The sequence below is a fragment of the Rhipicephalus microplus genome, chromosome 2, assembly GCF_043290135.1.
Source record: "Rhipicephalus microplus isolate Deutch F79 chromosome 2, USDA_Rmic, whole genome shotgun sequence".
Taxonomy (NCBI): domain Eukaryota; kingdom Metazoa; phylum Arthropoda; class Arachnida; order Ixodida; family Ixodidae; genus Rhipicephalus; species Rhipicephalus microplus.
Genome location: NC_134701.1, coordinates 64,148,628 through 64,167,229, shown reverse-complemented (window position 1 = coordinate 64,167,229; position 18,602 = coordinate 64,148,628). Strand labels below are relative to the sequence as shown.

At 47.9% G+C, this 18,602-nt stretch overlaps 1 long non-coding RNA gene across 1 annotated transcript; it reads left to right on the top strand.

The window, feature by feature from the left end:
- Positions 1–15,893: 15,893 nt before the first annotated feature.
- Positions 15,894–17,908, top strand: LOC142784967 (uncharacterized). The gene is made up of 2 exons (XR_012888797.1): positions 15,894–16,248; positions 16,659–17,908. It is a non-coding gene; the product is annotated as an uncharacterized LOC142784967 (long non-coding RNA).
- Positions 17,909–18,602: the final 694 nt, after the last annotated feature.

Genomic DNA, 18,602 nt, shown 5'->3' with positions numbered 1-18,602 from the left:
CGACCTGCGGGTCAGCAGCCGAGTACCTTAGCCACTAGACCACCACGGCGGGGCAAGCACGAACGGTGAAACTTAAGCAATATTGATGGCGCTGCGGATGGGGTTGAATTTTGGCCATTTGGGGTATCGGTTTGGCGGGCAGACAGACAAATGTGTAGATAGACAGACAGAGAGACAAAAATTTTGCCGTAAAAGTACCCCGAGAAAGACTGTCGTCTTTCAAAGCCAAAAGGCAAGAATATGTCGCGCAAAATCGAACCAGCAGCCTTTCAATTTTCAGTGCGGGGTGCTAAGCACTACGCCGTAGAGCGTACGTAGTCTGGAGTGAAAACGGCAAGCCATTTGTATACGCCATACACCGTTTGGCAGTCTTTAGAGCTTTAAAACTTTATCGAGTTTTCGTAATCAGTGGCAAAATGGCACGATGGGCTCGCGTAGTGTAAAACCTCTTGATATCGGGAAAGTACCGCCATTCACTTTATACTCGCCACCGCACAGCAACGTCCTCTCTTCCTCGTCTCTTCCGAGTTCCTCCCGTTTCTCACCGCTGTTTCAGTGCAATGATTGGGCTCCTTCGCGGTTTTTCCCTCAGAAAACCTGTTTGCCGTGGAGACGTGCGACTCGTGCGCTGTGCTGATATTGTTCTTTATTCACTCGCGTCATTTTTCGCTTGGGCTGCGTGTGGCTCGCGTACCGAACAGTGCGCGCGCTTTGTTTTCTGCGTTGGTCGCGCTTATAACTGGCGCAACCAGAATAGAAAATGGTCATGCTTTTTTACGATATCCAAAATAAACGCGATAGCTTTTGTAAAAAGCAGTCGCTGCACTACATCGTCTGCAATACCATAATGCCGTAAAAGATGTTGTTTGCAAGTTATGGCACTTTTCTTATACCTCATATGAAAGCATAACCAAATGCCGTGTGTATGTGAACATTATTTCTGCATGATAAACATAGTTTTTTCACGGCCAACTGTGCGTTGCATAAAAATATGATTCTGACTGCGCCGATTATTCTGCCGGGACCACATTAAATCACACGCAGGCAACTGTTATTCAGTCCGAAACAAACTACAGAAACTGCTTTTCCTCAGGGAACAGTTAACTGCTAATATACAGCTTTTCGATTGCATTTATTGTTATTGTTAGGATCCATTGAAAATAAATGTGGAAAAACTAAGCGAATGAACGAATGCATCCAGCGGACACTAGCGACGGTCACCAAAAGGGGTTCTTATTTTTATGTAGGGGGCGGTATTCACACGCAAAATAATGACACAAGTGCGACCTGGCACTAGAAAAAATAAAAACCATCACTGCCGGAAAAAAAACTTTCAAGAAAAAAATTACCTTCCTAATAGCGAAAATGAGCCGTTATGCCACGTGACGGCACTGTGGCGTCGTTATGACATCACAAATTTTGCAACATGTAATGAATTATTGGTAGAATGGGACGTCATCTCATGACGATGATTTTTTGCGTCGCCTCTTCCCTAGCCAGAGAGAGAAAAAAAATTTAGTCTATTTATATACAAGGAGTATGTGGGAGGTGGTCCAATATGAGCCCTCCCCTCACAAACACTAGGGGGACGCGAGACTCCGACAGTTATATGTCGCGCTTGATGGGTGACTAAGGCTTTCGTCAGAATGATAAGCACGGCAGTGATATTGCGGATGAGCAGCGTCAATTGGCAAAACTCGCGTTTCATTCAGTTTATTATTTACTTTTCAATTTGGTTGTCAGCACGGGCATGACTAGGTACCGATTATTATTTGATTTTCTCGTGCATACGGGTGACGTGCATGAGGTGTTCACGCGATTGTACTCACTTGCTGGTTATACTAACTTCGAGGCAGAGGTCTAAAATTATTGATCGCCCAGTGACTTTGTAAAATAAACTTTCTGCGTTTTTTGGGACATTTTTCTGTTAATGAAACACAAGCCAAAATTAAAGTATCGATGATTTTGGCGACAAAAATTTAGCAGTCAGTTACGATTTTGAGTGTTCCGTAATCATTCAGAGAAGTTTTGTAGCAATACTTTGTTTTGTTTTTACCCAGCAGTGATTATGCCTTAAAATGCGTAGCCTGGCATTGCTGCATATGCAGGCAGTGTTTGCCGATTCGATAAAGCCTTACACATGTATTAATTGATTGCGCTGCCACTTGACATAGCTCTATAATTGTAGGTCTGTACTTGGTTGTACCCTCCTTGGAAGAGCCTTCAAGAGAGGGCTGACAGTATTATGAAATAAATAAATAAATGATTTTTAGCACTGCACCGTGCTTGTCAATTGTCATTTAGTAAACCAAGGTATACATTGTGTCAAACCGATTAGCTGCTTTCTATATGTTTTTACTTTAGTCCATATGTGAGCCGAATATTTTCTAACAATTTGGGGGAAAAACTAAAACCTGACACAGTTCGAAGATAATTTTTGCACCACCCTGCCGTGAAGCACAGGAAGCCCCCTTCACAGAGACATCAACCTCGAGCTGATAGTAGTGAGTGTTTTCTGCTACATGCTCCTTTTAACATCTATATAAGCAGTTGCCACAAGCAAAATCATATATGATGTGCACGGAAAGCATGTTATTATCTGAAAAAAAAAATTGCATCATAGAACTCTCCATGAAGCAGCTTTTAAAGTAGCACGCCACGTTTACACGGCTCCAGGAAGAAACTAATCTTCTAATAAACGTTCATTTGAGTGTTCTCTCTCTTATGGTCACATTTTTTCTAAATTCACTACACAACCGGGGTCCACAGGTGGCAAGCAATCATGCGCCTTTATTGAATTCGGCGGGGCATCCGCGGGGGCCCGGCGAAAAATGGCGCCGAGTGCATCACGTGCCGATGGTGGGAGAAAAAAATCGAGGAGGAAACGCGCGTGCAAAGGAGTGTGAATTATTTAATTGAAAAGAAAAGAAAAGTGAGCTCCGTAGATGTCTCTCAAGGGGAGGACACCTCAACAGTGGCTCACAAGGGGTGGGGGTAAAGGAGCGATTAAAAGGATAGGATTAAAAGGTAAATAGATAGAGAGAGGAAGGAGAGAGCGAGGTGCAGGAACAGCGAACGACAGAAAACGAAGGAAGAGGAGATAGGATAGATGGACATGCTCGCAGGAGTCCGAGGACGGGGCACCACTCGGCGAGAGCTCTTGTCGGCGTCAGGAGATGGCGTAGGGCGAGCCCAGTCGGCCAGAGCTGCGCTGTCGTCGGAGATCGCGGGGTCACAACCGGTCGGCACGAAATCCAGAGTGCGAGTCGCGCCCGGAGGAGTGTGTCGTTACTTTACTGCATCAAGGGGTTTTAGCGTAGGGCGCGCCGTTAAGGTCGTCACCTCCACGAAGCGCGACCTCCAGGAAATCTGGTCTCTCCTGCCCGCGCGCTTCGGAGGAGGACGAAGCGTACTTTGTACGCGTCCGCGGCTGTATTTACGAAACGAGTGTGGTACTGAAGCATGGCGCCGGAATACCTGTGACAGTTGTTTACGCTTGTGCAGTGTATACTTGTGCGCTCGTTCTGTGCACCCTTCTTTCTGTTTGAACAGCTTAAGCATCGAGCTGTGGCAGTTGTTAGACCACGCTCATACGTGCTTTCTGCTTGAGATGTGTGCTGCACGTTTCGAGCTGCTTGCCGTTCTTAACGTCACGTTAAAATTTCTTGTTGATGCTGAAACTATGCACAATAAACGCTCAACTACCTGTGTAAAAAAAAACGTCTAACTTTCATGGTATACCGATTCATATACATGAGAATTAGTCACGTTTTTTTAGAGCTCACCGTTCAAAATGCTGTCATTGCCAATTATGGTTTCAAAAACCAAACGGCGAAGCCCCATTTAGCTTACAACAAAATGTAGATGAATAAAACCGATGTACCGCCTCCTTTTGCACCTTGTCCTGCTTGCGACCTTTTTGTAGCATTTAAAAACCACGAGGACGCTTGAGCAGTTTTTTTGACGTAAGCCTTGTCACCAAAGATTAAGTGAGCATTCAACGTACTTGCTGGGAAGGTCAGGCCCACGAGATCAGCAGTTCCTGAATCTCGTTCTCAGAGCTGGTCATCTCACACTCCCACTGCTCCGGCGTCGGATAATTCAAATATGTCATGATATCTTTTCTTCTTTTCTGAAACTTCGCTTGGTTCCTATGACTCTGCAGATATCTGTGTTCGCATGGCCAGACAAAGAGGCATAAGGGAGGAATGTATTTTGCTACACCCTTAATTGATACAACTGCTATATCAAGTTCAAAATATTGTCACGGGGTCGTGACGTGGCCGAAGACAGGATACTTTGCGTTAAGATTTAACAGTTTATTTCGGCGAACCTGTGCTTTGCAAACGGAAAGTGCGATTACAGTAGCAGTCTTGCACAGATAGCGTTTAGGAGAATTTTATTTCCGGATATATCTTACACAGCCTATGTGCACACATAAAAATGGACAATGGTGAACAATGCGTATGTACAATGCAAGCTGTTATATACAGCGAAAGAACTTATAGCGTATGCAGTGGCGTCCAATGCAAAAATTGTCAACAAAGACAGGACATTGATGACATCGAGATGATTAAACTTAAACAGTAAGGCTGTATGAACAAACAAGGGGAGGTCATTCACAGTGTAGCGTGATATTTTGCATTCACCTGTGAGGACAATTTGCTCTTGTGCTCAAGAACAATATTGCACAAAAGGACATGTTTCTAAAGAAGAAAAGAAAAATACACACTGTAATGTCACAATGGTACAAGCTCTAGCCCACCTCCTCAATAAGGGAGGAAAGGCATAGACACTGTTGTTTTTTACGATAATAAATCGCGTAGACCACCGTCGGAGCAAAGCCTCTTCTCCCAGCATGAGTAGTTCTGCGTTAAGATGTATAAGCATTATGTTTCTTAGCCGACGTAGTAGGGGAAACATGGCTCCCTGAGGGCGTCTCCTCAGGCAGGCCAGTCCCCTTCGTTTTTATAAGACGAAGGCTCCGATAGCCATCAAGAGTACGACAAAGTTATTGATGTGGCTAGACTTCCACTGCATACTTGTTTGGAACATCCTGGTAACCATGCGCCAAAAAGTGCGCGCTACTCTACATTCATGGAAGACATGGTTCAGTGTTTCGACGCGACCGCATTGCGGGCATGTGGCGGAGAGCGCCACGCCCCACGCCGCAAGGCGGTCGGCCGTTGGTAAAGCCCCTCATTACCTGAACCAGTTTAGGTCATGGACCTCGGACCGGCGTTGTTCTTCAGATAGGCTTTTAAATGCTATTAATCCGCTCATGTCGGTGGGGGACATTTCCATAAGTTCTTGAACTGGACAATCGTTTCGCCATTGTTGCAAAGATTTTATAACATGTGTGTAATACGCTGGTGACTGCTCAGCAGCTGGTCCCTTGTCGTTTGCTAAACCAAAAACATTTATAGAGGTTCCTAGCAGATACACTACAAGTTGCCTGCCTCGATACGATGAGTTCTCTAAGAGTGCCTAGGTGTTTTTGAGAGTCAACATGCGGCACATTACATCAAGGTTGGGTACACTGAGCCCTCCCCATTTTACTGGTAGGCGGACCAAGGCTCTGGCAACAGCTTCGGCGTGGCCATCCCAAAAAAAAAGGAGCCGCACGCAGTAGCCACTCTCAGCAAAACCCGTCGATGTGGTCGGGCAATTCTGGCTACATAAAGCAGTGGCGCTGTTATGCTGGATTTAATTAGATAAGCTCTTTCTGTAAAAGGTAGTTGAAACGTTCTGGCGACTTCAATGCGTCTGTCCACTTTGTGTTGGATTTCTTTCCATGTGGTGCGGGCCACCTCACCAGTCAAAAGGAAACTTACACCTAAGACTTTAACGCCTTGAACGATTTGGACGCCATCGGGGAACTCTTCAATGTGCATCCCAAAGCGCAATGCCTTGCTTTTTCCGGGATTAAGACGTGCACCCGACAGGCAACTATACGTGTGGAATATTCGCAGAAAGGCTCCGTAGCTATCTATGTTCCGAATAAACAACGAGATGTCACCGGCGTATGCCACTACTTTCACTTCGCCCAAGCCTGGAAGAAAGAAACCACGTATCGAAGTACATTTCTGGATTTGTTTCAATAATAGATCTATGCATAATATAAAGAGAATTGCGGAGAGGGGACCGCCTTGTTGAATGCCCCTACTTACTGCAATAGGTTCATGTATAGCCATCCACTACTAATGACGTTTCTAAGTCTGTGTAGAATAAACGGAGGGTGTCGGTTAATTGTGCTGGGAAGCCATAACACTCAAGCACAGCGAAGAGATAGTTCCATTCTACGCGATCAAAAGCTTTTTCTTGATCCAAGGAAACAAAAACGCCAGATATTTGTGTTCTTGTAGCGTACGTGAATAAATCGCGAGTCAGCGCAAGCGAGGAATAGATCGTACGACCTGAGATACAGCATGTTTGTATGTCGCTTACTATTTCCGGTAGAATGATTGTTATGCGGTTTGCACGGATGGCTGTCAATACCTTATAATCAGAGTTAAGTAGGGAAATGGGCCTCCACGCTCTTGGATGAGACTGCTCTCCCTCGATTTTAAGCAAGAGTATAACTCTAGTCTCACGAAACGTATTCGGTCTGATTCCGTCAGCAAGAAGCCCATTTAGCATTGTCAACAGGTGGTCTTGTATTGTTTCAAGGAAGGTTTTGTAGAAACTCAAATGTATCTCGTCAGGGCCGGCAGCGGCTGTAGTGTTCATGCGCTGAAGCATGATGCGTAATTCATGCAGCGTCACTGGGCTGCACAGACCGTTGCGGAGCTCCTCCGGTACGCAGAAAATTCTCTCGCAAAACTCATTAACTATGGTGAAATAGTTCACGTCGTTTGTGTTTTCCGCCCTGAAAAGATTAAAAAATGTGTTTCAAAGACCCTCATTATGTTTTCTGCTCGTGTAGGCTGTTCGCCGTTCGGCAACTGAACGAAAGGGACAGCATTTGTTCACCCAAGAAGCCGTTGCGAACACTTCTAAGAACAGCTGGATCTGAAACTGGTCGTCCGTTGATAAAAGACTGCGCAGCCGAGCGCGAACTAAGACGTAGCAAAAGTTCGTACCGCGCTTTTAACTGATCGAGATAGTCGTGCATTGCGAACGTAAGCGTCTTGCCTCTGCGTACAATGCGTGCTTTTCGTAGTGTGTCGTTTATCTCTGTCGTTAGGCGCGCTTTCCTTTCGCGCCCCGCTTTGATAAGCTCGGCGCGCCAACTGTGTTTCAATGTGTCCCAGCTGCGGGGTTCAGGTGGCCTATCGCACGCTTGCTCTAGTGCATTGCGCAGTAATGCTACGCTTTCCGGGTCGTGCACGAGTGTGGTGTCCATTTTCCAATGGTTTTTAAATGTAAAGGATTGTTCAAAGAAAAGTTTCACAGACACTGGAAAGTGGTCTGTAATGCATGGAACGTCCGGTGGGAAATGTAGGACCTCACAACTAAGGACATGAGTGGCTAGCACTTCTGGAAAATAGTAGCGCTCTAGCCGGGTCATGTTGGGACCCCGTTGCCAGGTTGCAACGAAGTCATTCCCGTGAGTGTCGACACACGCATCCCTGAGCTTGAAATTGCGGATGAGTTGTCACAATGCGCTAACTCCGCTATATTGTCTGCTTTCTCTGCGTCCACGCGCATCTCTGTCGGTGTCCTCAACCCAGTTAAAATCCCCTACTAAGAAAGTAGGGTAGCTGTCAAACATAAATGAGTCAAGTGAATTGTAAAAATCAACCGTGCCCCCACGTTGAGCTGGGGCATATATTACGAGCGCCCTTACTCGTCTGCCGTGGAGGTCAAAGTCTACTGCTAGTGTGCGGCCGTCAAAACCATAAACACAGTGTGCTCTTCGACGTAACGCTGGTGTCAAGAAAACAACTCCGACTCCGCACATCTTTGAATCAGCGAAAAAAGGCTTAGACTCTAAAATGTGAACAAAAGGATTGCAGATCAAAAGGGATTCTAAAATTACATTCCTGTAAGAAGAGGATATCGACATGACGTGACCTTGCGAAGTGCATGACTTCTCTCTGCTTATCTCGGCGTCTGAAACCCCTGACGTTTAAGGAAAGAAAATGCACCGTAGCCATTTTGAAAAAAGGAGAGTGCGCGCAAACTTCAAAGAAACCCCTTGCAGGGGGTGGGGCGAGCGCTCAACGAGTGAACATGAGTAAAAAGAGAAATGCTCTGACGTCGTCAGAGCATTAGCGAATTTTTGGGGCTTACTACTGTCCGTAGAGCCCTCAGAATCCGTGGTCGGTGGGTGGGCTTGTTTGGTGGCTGGACGGTCTATTTCTATGGCGCTGACACTGACACTCGCACCGGGGGCCGCACCTGTAATCTGGTAAATGGGGTTTGACAGGCTCAGTTTGCGGGTCTGAGCCGAGTACTTGCTGGCGCGGGCTCTCGTCGTTGTCGGTGGCATAATAACCGTTGTGGTCCTGTCTGGGCCGATGACCGGAGCGTCTGCACGTCCCGTTGTTCGGGTGCCGCGTCCCATCGAAGCTCTCGGCGCCTCTGAGCTACTGGTGGTGCCAACTGTGTCAGAGCTGCAGCTCTCGTGGTTTCTGCTAAGTACGGGCACTCGGGCTTCGGCTTTGGATGAGCTGTGTTCTTCATAGGCATCCGGCGAGAAGTCGCTGGTCCCGAACGGGGCGTGAAGGGTTGACGAGGCTTTCTCAGACAGGGGAGGCAGGTCTCCTGCGTCTTGTGGTTCAGCACTGGCGTCAGTGTCGCTTGTGTCAGTGTCGCTCGCAGGCTCGAGTGCCGGATAATCATCTTGCAATGCGGGCGTGAGATCGGTGCATGCTTGCCCTTCGGTTGCCGCTGCTGCAGCCGCTGCGAAGGTATTCGGACGTACGCAGTCAGCTGTTGCATGGCTGTCCGAGCACTTGCGGCATGGTTCTGCGCATCCCTCTGTGGCATGTGCAAACACGTTGCAGCGCGTGCAACGGGGCGTGGCACAATCTTTGGCGATGTGGCCAGTATTCCTGCACTTAGAGCACACTTTCTTGACACCCCGGTAGTCGCACATGACATTGTAGCCTTGAACTGTCAGAAAGTTCGGTATTTGGTTTTTCATTCCCACTCGCGCCACACGGACACCTGTACCAACCCCAGGGCGGCCCTTGAACACTGCCTCGTGGATACGTTGCATGTTGCCGTAGGCGGAGAGAGCAGTCGCTAGGGCTGCGTCGCCTACCCACAGCGGTACCCGGAAGACTGTGACGTGGACTATTTCAGGACTTATGCTGACTAGTGGAACTGATTCGCCGTTCGAGAGAATGGCGCCCCGGCTCTTCAGCTTGGTGGCTGCATGGACGTTTGCGGCTGCGGCTCCGAACTTTGCACCTCCCATACGCTGGAGGGATCGACTTGATACCGGCTGGGCCGGTTACTGCTTCGAGGGCACCTATGATGTCGTCGACGGTGCTCCCCTCTGGAGCAGTGAAGTTAAAGCAATGAGCTTTCGGCGGTGGCGCTGCGAAAGCCATCACATTTTCGTCCTGGCCCTGGCTCCCATGGCGTGCGCTGTGATGCGTTGGCTGACGATGAAGGCCTCGACAGAGCCGGGGGGTTGTCCAGGGGTTCGCTTGATGCTCGATGAGATGGGGTCGACGACTGGCAGCGTGCCTGGTCGCGGGAATCCCGGCACCAGGTAAGCGGCGAACGGAGCGTCAGCCGTCGATCAACTACTGACAAGCGGCGAAGTGCGTCGGCATTTATACTCTTGCCATCGAATGTTATAGCGTTATCGCTGGCGGTGGCATAGGTTCCAGAATAATCTGTACAGTTCACAGAGTGGGCGGGATCTTATCGAAATGATCTACTACAGTCCTGAAGCTTCTCGAAAACTGCACGCGCGTTTTGCGCTGAGAATTGTGTAGTGTTTTGGGGTGATAACAAAACTTGGGAAATGGAACGTGGCATTGCCCCCCTCTCAAAAAGGCATCGTCCCGATGCTTTGACTAAAGATGAAGGTACAACAGTAATGCAGGAAAGTACAATGAATAAATCAAGATACAATAATAATACAAAAACACTCTTTCAGTTTGTTAGCGCGCATGAAACGGCTTGAGGCGCGCGACATGGACGACTTCAGGACACGATTGGCGTCATTGAGAGTTCGTGATACCGTCGGGGACAACCTCGTAATCGAGTGGGCCGAGACATCGAACCACCCTGTACGGTCCAAAGTACCGTCGCAGAAGCTTTTCACTTAGTCCACGTTGGCATATCGGCGTCCATACCCAAGCACGTTCACCGGGCTGGTATTCCACGAAACGTCATCGAATATTGTAATGGCAGCTGTCGGTCGTCTGTTGATTCTTGATACGGAGACGCGCGAGTTGTCGGGCTTCTTCGGCGCGCTGAAGGTACTCATTCACATCGAGGTTTTCTTCGTCGGTGACGTTGGGTAACATGGCATCGAGCGTCGTTGCCGGGCTCCTTCCGTAGACCAATTTGTATGGAGATATATGCGTCGTCTCCTGCACCGCCGTGTTGTTGCGAAGGTCACGTACGGAAAAATGGCATCCCACGTCTTGTGTTCGACATCGACATACATTGCCAGCATGTCGGCGATCGTCCTGTTTAACCACTCGGTGATGCCGTTGGTCTGTGCACGGCCGCTGGATCAAAGCGCACAGGGTGCGGCCTGCTACGTGGAGCCGCCGCGCATTGGCGAGGGAGGACAAGCGTTGTTGACAGTTGCGGCCGCAAGGTTCGCGGGGGGCGCTAGTAGTAGGGGACACAGTTCAGTTCAGGCTGTCAAGGTGAATGGACGTGTTTTTTGAGCGCTCCGGATCGAAGCCCAGATAAGTGTTTTTGCATGTTTTGAGCTTGTCTTTATAATTATAAGACAGCGGTTGAAATCTTCGTAGCACTTACTTTATGGTACGGCTTTTTCGGGGGCCAGTCACCAGGTATTTATTAGTTAGTGCAGGTGTGTGTGTTTGAATTTTTTTGTTGTTTTTTTTTCTTTTGCCACCCCGTGGGGGAGGTGCGCGTACAGTGAACACGCAAATTTTTGTAGTAGAGCTTAGACTTTCTTTTTTTTCGTAGTGCAGGGCTCGAGTTTAGTAATTATCGAGTATAGGGACAATTGGTGTCAGAAAGGCATGGTTAAAAAGACTGTAAAGTGTTCAGGATGTGGAGTGGGTTCGAAAGTGGACCCAAGCGTAGAAGCAGATGGAGAAGAGGCTGACGCGAAGTGTAGGCAATGTGAGGTCGAGGAAAAAATGGAGAAAATGATGGTTGCCCAGAGTGAACTGCTGTTGAGAATCGCCGAGCTCGAGACTGCGTTGGCGACAGAGCAAGAGAAAACGAGGGCAATGGGAGAAAGACTGAAGTCCGCCGAGGAAGCGCTAGCGAAGCTGAACAAAAAAGCAACCTACCGAGAGAACAGTAGGGAACCGGCAACCAGAACGTTGGAGAAGGAAAAGCAAGCAAGTTTGGAAAACACAGGTTTAGCCGGTTCAACTGTCGCAAGGCCCAGCTTCAGCGACGTAGTGGTGGGTCAAGGAGGGAACAAAGCAGCCGGCGTCACAGGTGCAAGTAGCCCCCAGGTGCAGAACGCTCCAGCTGAAAAGTCACAGCATGTGATAATCGCCGGGGACTCGAATTTAAATAGATGCACAGAAGCCATCAAAGAGAGGGTAAGAGGTGACAAGAGGGTTGCAGTAGGGGCGTTCCCAGGACGCAAGGTGGAAGCAGTCATGAAGCAAGCGAGCGCAAAGCTCAAAACGACAGCTGATAGACGAAACCTCGTGATAATTTCAGGCCGTTTAAACGATGTCCTAAATGAAGATGCAGCAGGACTAGCAGCCACACTGGCGAAAGGCGTCGATGACATGCGCGCCACTTCTCCTAAGGTACAGGTAGTGATATGCACGATACCGGAGGTACCGGTGCGTGATAGCAACCTGCAAAGAGCGGCGGTCAACGCAAACCAAGAGATATAGCGGATGAGTCGAGAGAAAGGCTTTGAGGTGGTGGAAATAAACAGAGAGGTGCAAAGGTGGGGGGGTTTTCAACGAGACAGAATTCACTTCGATGGGCGGCTAGGTCATGAGGTGCGTTGGCGACTTGCAGGACGCGCAGTAGCTTTTTTGGGGGGCAAGCGAGCCCTTCGGGGTGCAGGATAGCTAGTAACGAGGAAAACAACCAGGGAGACTCTTCGACAGGTGGTATGGACAGATACGATTCCAAAGTGGCACCAATATCTAAGATAGGTAGAGTCCGGGGCATAAATAGACATGGCCACGATTGATTGATATGTGGGGTTTAAGATCCCAAAACCACTACATGATTATGAGAGACGCCGTAGTGGAGGGCTCCGGAAATTTAGGCCCCCTGGGGTGCTTTAACGTGCACCCAAATCTGAGCACACGGGCCTACAACATTTCCGCCTCCATTGGAAATGCAGCCGCCGCCGCCGGGATTCGAACCCGCGCCCTGTGGGCCAGCAGCCGAGTACCTTAGCCACTAGACCACCGCGGCGGGGCGACGTGGCCACGAGCGCCGAGCCGATTCAGACATAGGGTACATTAACATGCAGGTTGGTAGGAACAGGCTGAAGTGGGAAGAGATAGAAGAACAGCTAAGGGAAGAGACGCTGATGGTATACGGTTTTGTAGAAACACATCTCAGGGACATGGAACAACCTCCGAACAATCCGGACTATGCGTGGGAATATTGTAATAGAACAGAAGGCAGCAGAAAAGGGAGTGGTATTGGGGCATTCATTCATAAAAGTACAGACTGGAAAATGGTCAAGCAGGAGTGTAAGGAACGTTTATGGCTAAAAGGGAAAGTGGCAGGTCAAATGACACTCCTTGGTTTCGTGTACTTGTGCACGGGAGCAAAGGCCACAGAGGTAAACCAGACAATGGTAGAGTGTATATCAAAGGACATTCAGGAGCTAGGAAGAGAGTGCGAGATAATTATACTAGGAGACATGAATGCGCACATAGAAGATATAGATGGGTATACCGACCCGACAGGGAAAATGATCATGGATATGTGTGAAAGGTTTGATTTGATCATTTGCAACAGTACCGAGAAGTGTGAAGGGCAAATAACATGGGAGGTAGGAAGGCTTCAGTCGACGATAGATTATGCACTGATGTCACATAGGATTTATGATAAGCTCAGGGGAATCCACGTAGATAAAGGTGGCTCCAGAAGTCTGGGTAGCGATCACAAACGTATCAAGCTAAGTTTTGGAAGAGCAGTGAAAGTGGGAAGGAGACAAGATGAGCAACTACAGGAAAATTTTTATCCAGAAAGGCAAATTGAAATAGCCACTAAACAAATTGAGAAAGTAATCACGGAGGATAATAAGACAGTGTGGACATACACGAATCTAATTAGACTCTTTGAGCTAGAGCTTACTAAGACGCGTGACAAGTCACCCCGGAAAAGAAGACACAAACCCAAAAGTTGGTGGGATGAGGAAGTTAAGAGAGCCATAGCAAAACATCAGGAAGCCTTTAGGGAACACAGACATGCTAAGCAGCGGGGTGAACCGACAGATGATGTTGAAAGAAAATGGGCAACCTTCCTAAGCTGTAGAAGGGATGCATCCCTTCTGATCAATGAAAAGATTAGAAGGAAGGGAGCTCAGTGGCTGGCAGAAGTACATAAAAAAGATAGAAAGGCAGCTGCGAAATTTTGGAACCAACTAAACTCCCTAAGAAATGAGACGAGTCTAGAGCAGAGTTTTATAACTACAGCCCAAGGTGCTTGGCTAGAAGGGGACGAAGCTATTGAATATATAAGAACAAGGGTGACAGAAAAATTTCAACAAAGAAGTACTTTACGCACCACAATAGACAAAGACGAATCAAGTGGTGCAATGGCTCCACTTTCACAACAAGAGTGGGAAAGGGCTGAGAAAAGGGTTCCTATTAGTACATCAACAGGCCCAGATGGCATTCCAATTAGGCTGATAAAGACATTAGGTCCGAAGTCTAAGCAGGCTTTGAGAGAGGCAGTGAGCACAATAATAATCGATGGTGAAGTTTCCGATGGATGGAAACTTAGCGGGATGAGCATGATCTATAAAGGAAAGGGGGATAAAGCTGACATAAACAACTACCGTCCTATAACAGTGACATCAGTGGTCTACAGGCTGGCGTCAGAATATAAAGGAAAGACTGCAGGCGTGGATAGAGGATGAGGGGGTGCTGGGGGAACTGCAGAATGGGTTTCGGAAACACAGGAGGTTGGAAGACAATCTGTTCTCACTGACGCAGTGCATCGAAATAGCAGAAAAGGAACACAGGCCCCTGTGGCTAGCATTTTTGGATATCAAGGGAGCGTACGATAGCGTGGTTCAAGAGGAATTGTGGGGAATACTGGACACACTAGGCGTGGAACATGTAGTCACTAATCTTTTAAAGGGTATCTATAAAGGTAACAAGGTAGTTATAAAGTGGGAAAAACAGGTATCCAAGCCTGCAGAGGTAAAACGGGGGCTTAGGCAGGGGTGCCCCCTGTCACCCTTATTATTCATGATGTACCTACAAGGATTAGAGGCAAAATTAAAGGGTAGTGGACTGGGCTTCAACCTCTCTTTAGTCAAACAAGGAAAACTTATTGATCAGGCACTACCAGCATTAATGTACGCAGATGATATAGTGCTAATGTCCAACAACAAGGAAGATTTGCAGAGATTTATGGACATCTGTGGTAATGAGGGAGATAGGTTAGATTTTAGATTCAGTAAGGAAAAATCAGCAGTCATGATTTTCAATGACAACGAAGGTAGTTAGCTTAGAGTACAGGAGGTCACTCTAGAGATAACAGATAAATACAAATATCTGGGCGTATGGATAAGCAATGGTACCGAGTATCTGAGGGAACACGATATATACGTGACTACTAAAGGTAAGAGAAATGCACCAGTCATGAAAAATAGGGCACTGTGGAATTACAATAGGTATGATGTTGTGAAAGGAATATGGAAAGGGGTCATGGTTCCTGGGCGGACGTTCGGCAATGCGGTCTTGTGCATGAGATCAGAAGTTCAAGCAAAATTAGAAATTAAGCAACGTGGATTAGGTAGGCTTGCTTTAGGAGCTCACGGGAATACACCAAATCAGGGAGTACAAGGTGATATGGGATGGACATCATTTGAGGGCAGGCAAGCTAGCAGCAAGATAAAATTTGAGAAGCGATTGAGAGAAATGGGGGAAGAGCGTTGGACTAGGAAGGTTTTCAGCTACTCGTACATGAAGAATGTCGAAAGAAAATGGAGGAAGCGAACCAGGAAGTTGACTGGTAAATACTTAGAAAACAGCAGGTGGTCAAACCAAAAAGAACTATCGGTTAAGAAGAAAGTGAAGGAAACGGAGACAGACATGTTGAGAATGGGCATGATTAAGAAGTCCGCACTAGAGATCTATCGAACTTTTATGCAGGAAATTGCCAAGGAAAGGATCTATGATAATACTCGGGGTTGTTCTCTACTGTTTGAGGCCAGGACGGGATTACTGCGAACGAAGACATATCGGGCCAAATACGAAGGGGTAGACACAGTATGCAGTGCGTGTGGAGAGGAAGAAGAAACTGCCGAACACTTGATAATGTTCTGTAAAGGGCTTCACCCTATAGTCCAGGATGATGGCGCAGAGTTTTTTCAAAGCACTGGGGTTTAGGGACCGGGAGGGCAAAGTAAGCTTTAAGCGGGTAGACTTAAATAGAAGGAGGTTATCTGATTGCTGGCTAAAGTCAAGGCATGAGTGAAAATTAAGCTCTTCACTGCAAAGTACGAATCCTCAAACTCACTTTTCAAGGAAAAAAAATATAGTTTTTGGTTCATTAGGTATTACGGCTTGGTGGTGCTAGCCACCGCCCGATCTAAACGTCACACCCGGAAAATCTTTTCAGGCCTGCGCCCAGCAATTTGACGTCATTTCCGGCCGGCCGACTCTCGGGGAAGCCGCAGCGGCAGCGAGCGCAGCGCGGGCGGCGGTGGTGACGGTTCGGCGGCGTGGTGTTGACGGTGTTTCACGTTTGTTGCTTTCCGTTGTTGTTTTGCGGCAATTTCGTTTCCGTGCGTGATGCTGGAGTGATGCGACAATGCCGAATAAGTGTTGTGTACCCGGATGCACCGGCAACTACAAAACAGGAAAGAAGATACAAGTGTTTTCCTTCCCTAAAGACGCCGACACTCTCAAACAATGGCTACGCGCCATTCCTAGGAAGGACTTCGTGCCGACTTCGTGCACTAAGGTAAGAATTTGAGATGCTCCTGTTCTTAGCTTGTCGTTGCTTGTTCGGGTAGAAATCACCTATGATGGGAAATACTTGAGCGTGTGGCCGCCGGGCCTCGCGAAGCGCTGACGCCAGCAGCGTTCGCAGCAAGGATGGTCAGCTGCGCTTTGTTCACTAACAGTGCCGTGGTGTCGTCCATTCTTGCAAGCTCTCGGTGGAAGCGCTTCGTGGAGTGCGGTGACATCACGCTCCCGTGTTTCCTTTCATGTTGCTTGTACCGCTTAGCGCAGCGCTTTTATTTAGATGCTTGCGAAACGTAGGTAGACTTTGTTTTAGCTACACGGACTGTAAACGCGGTCATGCAAACGGGAGCGCATTTTTTTCTTCTGAGAAGTGGCGTCTCAGACGTTCTTGAAACGTTTTTGCAGGTGTGCGCGAATCATTTCGACGCTTCATGCATTGAGAAGACGACATCGTAGACGGATCCAAGGACAGGGAGAGTTATTGAAGTTGCACTCCCAGTACCACGGTTGCGTCCTGGATCTGTCCCAACGGTATTTTCCGGCTGTCCGTCCTACCTATCAGTACGAGACCAGAGCACGAGAGAAACCCCTGACGCCAAGAGGAGCCGACAAGAAGCCTCCCAACTCGCCCGTGCTGTAGAAAAGTCGCTGGCGTCATATGAAGCGGAGCAAAAACGAGACCGGTTTTCGTCCCTCGAAGAACTAAGGGCTCGCCTGCAAGGGGTGTCAGTGTCTCCAAAGTGGACTGTGATTCATAAAGAAGAGTGCTCCATGTTTTTGAACATTATCGACTATCGTGAACCTTGTTTGAATGCGTCATTGACCGTGTTTGCAAACCTTGAAGTCTTTGCCTGCTATCAAGGTTCACCAATCAAGAACCTTGGTAGCGCTGTTGTACCAGACTCAGTTCAAAAAGTAAGTTCCTTGTTGGAAATTTTGAACAACCTGTCGATGCTGTCTGAGGAGCGCTGCACTTATTGCCACCTGGCTCAAGCAATACATTCCCTTGTTTGAGCCTTGTTTCCAGTTTTGTATCTCTTTACAAGTTGTTAGCTTTTAAAGGTGCTGTACTTTTTTCTTTTTTTTTAACTCGAACTGCCTCGGTGCCCACTGTAGCAGTTGTACAGTCCGTTTTGGTACCTAAGCTGTGTACACTTTCCTTGTGCACTCTGTGTACAGACATGTTGTGCACTGTGATTTGTTTTTTCTTAGATTTTTGTTTGATTTTTTCCCTAGGACATGCACCTACCTGTGGCAGTACAATTACTTTTCTTTCTGTCATTTATCATGCTGTGGACCACAATTTAGTCACCAGTGTTCTTTTGTATTGTATTTTTTGGCAAGTGTTTGAACCTGATACCTTGTGTTGCTACTGCTACTATGATAAACGAATGGTATGTTTTCCTCTAACCTACAATTTAAATGAAAGTGTGCTTTTTCTGTTCCAAAGCTCGGGGATGTTTTTGCTGTTACAATCTGTTTTGTTTTCTGAGTTTTATGTGGCAAGATATTGTGTTTTGTACTTTTGGCATATTTTCAGCATTAAGGGCAACATCTTGTGTTGCCTGTCGTCTGCCTGGACCGAGAACAATGTGCACTGTGATATTTGTACAGACGGCGTCTGGCTGTGATAAATAAATACGCATTATTCCATTCACGATATTCATTATTTCTTGATACCTTGATAAGTTCCCCCGCAACGGTGGCTCAGTGGCTAAGGCGTAGCGCTGCTGAGCACTAGGGCGCAGTTTCGATACCCGGCTGCGGCGGCCGCATTTCTGATGGAGGCGAAAAGCAAAAACGCCCGTGTGTACGAGATTTCGGCACACAATAAAGATTCCCAGTTAGTAAAACTTGATCCTGAGCTCTCCCCTACGGCGCGCTTCATCGCCTGCGTTGCGTCGGCGCGTTAAACCATACAATCAATGGATACCTTGATAAATCGTGCGGACATGGTGTCAAGGAACCTCACCCGAGTCGGTAGGCGTGAAGGGCGCTCGCGGCTGGCGCAGCCACCCAGCGAAGGGCGGCCGGCCGGCCGGCGCGATGTGACGTCGTCGACGTCACGTCACGTGACGCGCAGGCCTGAAAAGCTTCCGGGGGTGACGATCTAAAGGGTGCAGCCATATCCATCCATCCATCCATCCATCCACACCGAAGAGACGCGCGGGCGCGCTACGGCGAACGCGGCATTTTCGCGCCAATTTCTCGCCGCGGAATGAGGTTATACATGCTCCAAACAAATATAGTCGTGTTCAGCTTGATGCGATCTGCCTCACAGTCCAGCTAGGTAGTTAGAGTGGCCAGTTAGTATGCCAAAAAACTGCTGTGTTCCACTGTCCGCGTCGA